The sequence below is a fragment of the Dipodomys merriami genome, unplaced genomic scaffold (assembly GCF_024711535.1).
Source record: "Dipodomys merriami isolate MVZ:Mamm:240054 unplaced genomic scaffold, mDipMer1.0.p SCAF_2, whole genome shotgun sequence".
Lineage (NCBI taxonomy): Eukaryota > Metazoa > Chordata > Mammalia > Rodentia > Heteromyidae > Dipodomys > Dipodomys merriami.
In genome coordinates, this window is record NW_027203381.1 from 9,929,824 (window position 1) to 9,939,390 (window position 9,567).

The 9,567-nt window shown below is 37.2% G+C and overlaps 2 long non-coding RNA genes across 2 annotated transcripts in view; both read left to right on the top strand.

Annotated features, from left to right (window-relative positions):
• Positions 1–1,792, top strand: part of LOC138831952 (uncharacterized) — a 41,746-nt gene extending 39,954 nt beyond the window's left edge. The window contains exon 6 of the long non-coding RNA XR_011373465.1: positions 1,622–1,792. This is a non-coding gene — a long non-coding RNA (uncharacterized lncRNA). The remainder of the gene's footprint in view (positions 1–1,621) is intronic.
• LOC138831951 (uncharacterized) overlaps positions 1–9,567 on the top strand; it is a 651,402-nt gene that overhangs the window by 367,463 nt on the left and 274,372 nt on the right. The gene's annotated exons all lie outside the window — the stretch shown is intronic.

Consider the following 9,567-nt stretch of genomic DNA (forward strand, 5'->3'; position numbering starts at 1 on the left):
CTACTTGATGCTGTGGTACAGAAATACTTTCCTGATGCTACTGCTGGGGATCCAGGCAAGCCATACCTCCTTTCACATAATCTCACAATTGTTATTAAAAAAAACTTTAAATATATATTTTATATTTGTAACAAATTCCATTTCAAAAGTTTTTTCCACACAAGATGATCAGATATGTGTTAGAAAGATTTATTTAAAGATGGCCAAAGAAGTGTCAGTTGTTTTGACAGTCCTCATATATAAGCTCCAGATGCCATGCTAACTACACCAGTAACATTGTACTTATGTAAGTAGTTAAGTGAGAAGAAAAACAGTAAGAAATATATGAGATTACCAGTATTCTCATTACATATTACTAATGTTGCAGTAAGTTTGTTGAATATTGCCTTTTGTGTGCAGTACGGGAGGATTGAACCTGGGGAGCCACATGTGGGAAGCAATATTTGATATACTTGACAGCAAGACTCGTTTCATTTGTGCTTGGGTTGGCTCTCATGGCTCCTGTTCAATCTGTGATGGAAGAAGTTGAAGTCTACTTACTGATTTCTTCTCATTCTGAGATGCAAGTGAAAATGCAGACCTCTTCATACTGAAGAAAAGGAGCGAATAGTGTAGTGGAAACCTCCAATGCCTCTAAGCATCTCTACTTGTAGGTAGCAGGGCATTTCTGCTCATACTCTACTCCAGTAGAGGAAGCAATCGTATGACTAAGGTCAAAGGCAATGGATCATGGAAAATTGCTATTGAAGAAGGGAATGGATAATTTCAAGTAATATTACAACTTCCCATAAAGGCTGTTTCCAGTGCCGTATCTTAAACTGATTCTTCTTTGCTGGAATTCCTGACCATGACATTCAAAACCTGTTTTTTGTTTTGTTTCTTTTTTGTTTATTTGTTTTGTTGTGTTGGTACTGGGGCTTGAACTCAGAGCCTGAAATTTATTGCTCATGGCTAGTGCTTTGCCACTTGATCCACAGCTCCTCTTCTGGCGTTTTGGCAGTTTGATAGAAATAAGAGTCTCATAGACTTTCGTGCTTTGGCTGGTTTCCAACTGTGATCCTCAGATCTCAGCCTTCTGAATAGCTAGGATTACCTGCGTGAGCACTGGTGCCTGGCTCAAAGCCTTTAACAATGTGATTCTACCTCACCGCCATCACTCTTATGATCTGGCAACCTAACATTTTCTCAATATCATGTTTGCATTTGCCGTCATGAGCCTGTATGCCATTATTCACCATGCCTACCCTTCCCAAATGGATTGTTAGTAAACTATTTGAAATATCCTGAATGGGCTCCACTCTGTGACGATCAAGTTCAATTACTTCCTCTGCCTGGGATATCCTTTCTTTCCTTCTTACCTTCTCACTTGAAATACTAATTATCTTTCAAGGACCAATATTGTTCCATTTCCTTGCTAATTATAGCACTAATTGCAGTCTATATTATTTTACTTAGTGTACACATACTGCACTTCTGTAAGAGGAAATGTGTTTTTCCCCCATTTTCTTTCACAGTCCAGAGGAAACAGTTCCTAGCACATAGTAGGTTCAGTTGAGATTTACACATGCTATGTCCATAAATAATATTTAAAAAAAATTGTGGCTTTCTTCCCCACTAACAGTCCCAAGGCTGTCAACATTGAAAACTTTGTAACTTCTAAGAAAAGTTGCTGATCAGTGAAGCAAAGAACAAGTCAAGAATCAAGTACGGCTTGCCCTTCAAGAACCCGTGACTGACAACAATAAAGCTACAAGTGATTTATTACCTCCTCGAAGTGCATACATTTATTTTGCTCAAGGTGTGTATTTTATACCTCCTAACAGCCTTGAAGAGAGGTTAAAAAAAGGTTCTCTGGCTTTTATGCTTCCCAGGTCGCTGTGGTGACTGCACCTGGTGGGAAGGAATAAAAGAGCCATAAAGAAGCCTCGTGCACTCCTGGTTTGCTCTCCATTCCTTCCAGTATCAGGCATATCACCTGCTGGTGAGACGTTAACCACTGAGTTACTTCAGGGGTGACTTAAGACATAAGCTAAATTCTCAGTGTCTTCAGAAATATGGACGGATGCTGTGGATGTGATAGATATCTTATGCATTTGAATATTTTTTAAATTTTATTTTGTTGTAAAGCTGCTGTACAGAGGGGTTACAGTTACACAAGTAAGGTCATGAGTACATTTCTTTTTTTTCTTTTTCTTTTTTTTTTTGTCAGTCCTGGGGCCTGAACTCAGAGTCTGGGCCCTGTACCTCAGTGCTTCAGCTCAAGTCTAGCTCACTACCACTTGAGCCACAGCGCCACTTCCAGCTTTTTCCGCTTATATGGTGCTGAGGAATCGAACCCAGGGCCTCATGCTTGCAAGGCAAGCACTGTACCACTGAGCCACCTTCCTAGCCAATGAGTACGTTTCTTGTCAAGTGTTGTTACTCCCACCATGTGAGTTGCAAGATGAATATTGTTGGTATTTTTTGATCAGAGATATCACTATGCATATTATATCTTGTGCCTTTAAATCCCTACTTTATCCACACCTCTTTTTAGAACAATGCTCGCCAAAGTGTGTGGTGTGTAAATTGGCTGCAGGTCTTGAAACTTTTTGTACCAGTCCTCAGTAAGACAAGATGCTTGTGCCAGAATATATATTAGCTGTGTTACTAAACATTCTAAGCATTCTAGCTCTGCTAACTTCTCACACACACACACACACACACACGTATATATATATATATATATATATATATATATATATATGTACACACATATATGTATATATATAAAACACATACACACATTTTATTGAGAAAGGAAGAGAAGCATTGGCTTTCAACTTGTATTTTGGCAGGAGCTTTTTTTCTCCTCATTGGCATTTTGAGTAGCAGTGTATTTTAGAACCTGTTTCCGTGTGCATGTGACATACCCCTAGTCACTGGTATAGACTCATGGCCCATTCTATCTAGCAACTGTCTCTTCTCCCTATTTTGTTTCCTATTGGTTTCCTATTTCTTAATGGGAGCTAAAATATACGAAGACACCTAGGTGATGTGAGTTGATAGTAAATGTGTTGAAAGCTCTTGGTTGGAGTTAGTGTCTTGCAAGATTAAGCAATAAGCAAATCAAAATTTTGAGAAGCCAAAGCTGCAAAGAAGTGGGTAAGAGGATGAGATGAAAGGAAAGCAGAAGAGAGATCCCCACAGAAATGGCAGAGATGAAAGGAGCAGGGTGCGCCTGCAGTAGATCTCTGGTCACTAGGTATGATATCCATGGGCTCATGGTTCCAAGATCACCAGCGAACAAAAGCCATAAACACTCAAGGCTGTGGAGAATTAAGTACTGTGCTGGGCATGCTAGATTCATTTATTCCAAATTCTGCTAGGCATGCCACTTTTCAATAAATCTTAACTTTTTTCTTCATCATTTAAATTAAGCACATTAACTTTTACCTAAATTTTACTGCTTGAGTGCTATTTGACTTGGAGGAGGCAGATTTTCACAAAATTAAAGGCAGGGAAACACTGCAGATCACAACTAATGAAATCCTGAGACTGAGAGCAAATCAGCTGAGCTCCTTTATGCTCAGGGAGGAATTTTTAATTTTTTCTAAAATTTCTTTTGATTTAAAAAAATTGTTATTATTTTTTTCCTCCCCTTGGCCAAAACCCAAGATAATCTGCAAATAAAATGGGATGGCTGCATATGTGCTCCCACAGCGTTCCTTCTCCAGCTCTCAGGGTGGAGTCCCACTCCCCCCCCCCCACACCCATTCTGATTCAGAGCCTCTGGGAAGACCTTGTAAATAAGCATTGGTACCAATGCATTCTCAAGTTGGAAACCTTCAGAGCTTTCTCTGAGGAACTCTGTTGTTATTTGTCATGTGACCTCTACTTCCTTTTGTGGTTTCAGTACTAGCTAAATTACAAACTATCCACCTTTTCCTTTTTTTAATATATTTCATTGTCATTGTAGAGGTGATGGGACTGAGGGCTTACAGTTACATAACACAGGTAATGACTACACTTCTTTTAGAACCAAGTAACTCCTTCCACTCGCTCTCTCCCAGTTTGTCCCTCCCATCCCCACTTCTAAGTTATATAGTTCATGTTCCTCATAGTGTCTAGTGAATACCACTGCTGTAGTTGTTCCCACTTTTTCTGTGCTCCCCCTTTACACTCCCAAAAAAAATTAACAAATAAGACAAAAGCAAGACAACAAAACAGCAGCAACAACAACAATAAAAATCCCTTGTTTCCATTTCTTGGAGTTCATTTCGTACAATATTACTTTATATGACCATGTGATCTGCTCCTATAAATATACTCCTTTGGTCTCACTGTGTCTAGAGATCTGTATAATTTATCATGTCCCAGTGTATTTTTTTTCTTACCATCTATTGTGTTTACTTGTAGATTTATAGGCATATTCTAGGTACCAGTAATGCAGGAAGCCATGGCTTACTTCACTTTTGCTTCGCTTTTTCCAAGCCTTTCTATTTTCTTACTTTCTGATACCTTCAGGTTCTGTTCATCTTGCCTGGAAATCTTTCCCCCTTTACTCACTAGGATAATTCTCCCTCCCAATCCTGTAAGCATAGCTTAGGCATCAACTTTCCTCTTACCTTCCTCCTTTCTCATTCTTTCTTTCAATTATAAAAATCAGGTTTGTCTTTTACCATTACCATGCTTGATCATCCAAATTCAAGTTTCAAAGTATGTTTCTACCTCACCTGAATTTCTCAGGAACATTGTCAAAATGTTTATTACCTCTTTCCTTTGTCACATCCAGTGTTTTATTTTTAAAGTTGTCTCACATATAAGAAATTACAGGAACATTGCAATTAATTCCTCACACACTTTGTACCTTAATTCAATAATTATGTTTTTGTTTATTTATAAAGATATATTTCTGCAAAAAAAATCCTTGCACATATCAATATCAAGGAGATTTCCTTATGTTTTTTTCTGGTAGTTTCATAGTCTTAGAACTTATGTTTAAGCTTTTAATAATTTTTGAGTCTTTTGTGTTGAGTTTTAGGGCTGATGTTTCAACATTACCTGACATATTTCAATAGAGAGAATTTTTTATATTCTAACTACAAAGTACTGATAAATGTTTGATACAACGTATATGTAGCTCTTCTAATTTGATTGTCACATACATATTGAAACATCCCACTGTTCTAATAGCTAAGAGCAATTGGTATATCTATTAAAAACAGTGAGGATTTTATCTTTTAAATTTTGTTGGGTAATTGGAAAGTTAGATATTCTGCTGCTTTATTTGTAATACTTAAATATGCATTTCCAAAATATGGGATGATTTTTCTCAGACTTCTGTACACTCTTTTAATTTCTTCAGTTTTGTTCCCATTTCTTTCAGTCTTCTTTGCTAGATCTTCCTCCTTTTCCTGATCTATGTATGTGTGTGTGCCTCAAACGTCAGTCCTTATTAGGGCACCAGTGGCTCACAACTGTAATCCTAGCCACTCAGGAAGCTTGAGATCTGAGGATCATGATTGAAAGTCAGCTCCAGCAGAAAAGCCCCTGAGACTCATCTCCAATAAACCATCAAGTGGTAGAGCGCTAGCCTTGAGCTGAAGAGCTGAGGGACAGAGCCCAGGACCAACACCCCCTGCCCCCGCAAAACAAAACAAAACAAAAATTCAGTCTTTGTTCCTTTTTTTTTTGTGCCTACACTTTGTCTTTAATTCATCTTATTCCACCCACTGTCATTTAAGTGACATCTAGAGTCTGTTGGCTTCAATATTTGTGTCTCCAGTTCAGTTTTCTCATACTTGAAACATAAATGTTTATCCAGGTGTTATTTCACATCTTTATTTTGGTATAAAAATGGTCAATCCAAATTTCACATGGGATGTTGCAGCAAGAAGGCTTTGTATAGATACTTGCCTCTTGATCTGGGACTTCCTGGCTTCTGTAAGTATAGAAAATAAGTTTTTGTTACTTGCCAATAAACCATTTTGAAGTATTCTGTTTAAACCAACACAAAGTGGCATTATAGGTTGAAGCTGTGCAAACACAATTCTACACTTGTATTGGTTTTGTTTCATTTCATTATAATTACTGTATTTTTAAGATAAACTCACTGCATTGTTCAGTTTAAGTTGGAGTTGGAGTTAGATCCTGTTTACCTACATATGTGTGTGTATGTATGTGTGTACATGAATGTATTTGTATGATGATCATGTGTTTACCATATTTCCCAAAATAGAATAAATATGAGATGTTATTGGAGGGCAGTGATGGGGGGCAGAATTGGTCCCACTTACTTTGCAGCCAAGGTGAGTCTGAGCATTGCAGTATTGCCCTCAGAGCCAGTCTTCTCTGACAGGAAGAGAGAAAGCTTTTCTTTGAATTATGGGAAAGAGAGATTTCTCTGTAACAGTTAATTGCTTCTTACTTAGAAGAAATGGACATTACTTTTAGGGAAAGGTCTGTGGCTACCTATTTGCAAGAAAACTCTTCCAGTAGTCATATGTCATGACACAGTTTCATTCTGGTAAATGGATTTATTAAGAGAAAAAGGATCAGGAGGTAATATGAGGAAAGGGATTTTAATCCAGGAAGTAAGCTTGAGAATGGTTGGGAAATGAGAAGTGAGGGACACAGATTAAACCATTACCACTCTGACTCACGGATTCTCCAGATTTCTGCCTCTTTTTAGTTAATTTATAATGACACTGGATACTCTTTGTCTACTGGAGCAAGTAGTAGTGTGGAGTCCTGAGATCTAGATTTCTATTTTGGTTCATTACTACTATTCATACTTACGAAAAGTCTTTTGACTTCTTGAAATACTATTCTCATGCAAATGATGACATTAATATTTTCCTACATACTTCCTTATGTGGCAAAAATTGCAAGCAAGAAGATATATGTGGAAGTATTTCTGCAAGCTATAAAGTAGTATGATACAAAGTCTCCTAGAGCAGTTTTATCTTTTTAGTGCCAATGTCAACATTCTAAGTAGAAAGCATATAAGCAGAGTAGCCTAGGCATAATAAATGTACAGAAAATGTAATATGTCTTTTGATAATTATTTTAATGTTATTCTTACTGTAAGAGTATCAACATATACCTCTCACAAGTAGAAAAACATGTCTGTACAATGATGATCTACATAATTGCCCATGTTGTACCTTTTAGCTAGGACTTCTTATGGGAACTATGACTCCCTCCCTCCAACCCCGTGGTTAGAACAAGAGCTGAATTTTTCAGTGGAGTCCATCAACTTAACCATAGTCGGTCCATCTCATGTTAGACTCTTAACTTAAACATTACCAACCAGAGCTGTTTCCTAGCATTTCTGTAAGTAGAACTGGTGAGGACATGTGTTAGTTATTTGATGGCAGGTATAACAAAATGTAAAAATATGTTACTTGTTTTCTGCTGGGTAGAGCAAGCTGATCTGCAGTTAGAATGAAAGTAAAATATAGTAAAGCATAAAGCAGAGATAATGGAAGTCTTCTGAGGCTGAGGTTTCTGTCATTGCTTAGATGAGGCCATATCTGTGCCCTTCCTGTGGATTCATTCTTATGACTTTAAATTGACAACATGAGACACTCTAGCCAGCTTAAGCTGGCTTCAATCTTGGTTTTTCACTTCACAAACAAGACTTCTGGCTAATTTATGTTTGAGTGAATGAGTCAGAGGTTAAAGAAAGATCCAGTGTACGCCCCCAAGGCTATTTTAAGGCCAGGTACAAAACCTGGCTTTCAAGAGTATCAAATTTAATATATTAATACTTTTCTTTTTACCAAGGAATAAACATTGGCTTCAATATGTTAAGTGATTTTCCTTATTCAAAGTCAAACAATTGGCTAGCAGTGGAGGTTAATCACTTGACTCTTGATACTTGTTCCAACAGCTTTGTCAGTACCCACCACCGGGACTCTGTAATATTGATGGTGTTGTCTAATGGAGATACAGTGTTAGTCACAGATGTAAACTACATATGGATTTTTAAATTTTCTGCTAGATATATTTATATAGTTAAAAAGTAAAAAACCTACCTATTATCCTCATTACTCAAGAAGCTGAGATCTGAGGATCAAGGTTCCAAGCCATTCCAGGAAGAAAACTGTGAGATTACTATCTCCAATTAAGCAATAGAAAGTCAGAACTGGAGGCATGGCCCAAGTGGTATAGTGCCAGCACTGAGTACAAAAGCTCAGAAAGAGTCAAGGCTTGGTGTTCAATTCCGTCTACACACACACACACACACACACACACACACACACACACACACACACACACACACACACACACACACACACACACACACACACACACACACACACACACACACACACACACACACACACACACACACACGCAGACATATACACATGAACACACAGTAAAAAAGAAATGAGTAAGCTGGGCGTCGGTGGTTCACACCTGTAATCCTAGCTACTCAGGAGGCTGAGATCTGAGGATCACGGTTCAAAACCAGCCCGGGCAGGAAAGTCCGTGAGACTCTTATCTCTAATAAACCACTAGAAACCGGAAGCGGCACTATGGTTTAAGAGGTAGAGTGCTTGCCTTGAGCTGAAGAGCTGAGGGACAGCGCCTAGGCCCAGAGTTCAAGCCCCACGAAGGACAAAAGAAAAAGAAAAAGAAAAAAAAAGAAATGAATGTGATTATCACATATTTAAACTGAAGCCACTAAATATTAGCATTTAAAAATATAATGAATATAAAATGCAATTGATCCCATTTACATTTCTTTTTAAATATTTCTTTCAATATATTATGTGCATTTTATCCTTATTGCACATTTTATCCTTATTTCATGAGTTGTGGTATGGGATTACTTTTCTAGAAGCCCAATTCTAGGGACATAAGATCAGAGGTGAGGTAATCAGGGAAATCCACATTGGAGAATGCTTTGTGAGACACCATCACCAATTGTTTACATTCTTTGATATTTTCCTTGCTGATAAATATACCAAATGCCTATGAAATAATTCATCTTTAAGATATAAGAATATGTTGATCCTCTTTCATCCTTCCTTAATATTCTACAGCTTGGGAGTGACTTGTTTCTGAACTTCTCTTGCTTTACCTTTTCAATAACAGTTACTTAAAAATTTCCCCATTACTCAAGTGCCTGCCATTACATACATTTTAGAAAATGACAAAATGATCACAACTGTGTAAAGATGTTCTTTTCAAGATTGAAAAAAGACATGGAGAGTAATACTTTTCCTCAGTGGTAATGATTTACTTGAAGATATTCTAATATATGACAGTTTAACCTTTTCATAATATTTTGCATATGCAAAATTTATTTGATTTCTTACTACATCTTATGAGCATATGAAGTTAATGAGAATAATAAAAAATATATCTCTTTCCTTTTGTCTTAAAAGGAAGATAATCTTAGCAATATGGTTTATGCCTACTTATTTGATGGCAAGCAAGGCATTATTACCTAATGATATCTTTGTAATAAGCATTTTGATACCTTCGAAAGGATCAGCTATAGCTTAGTAGCTAGATGTACTTTTATTTTATTGTTACAGTTTCTTGCAGCAGAGTTTAAGGGAAAATGTG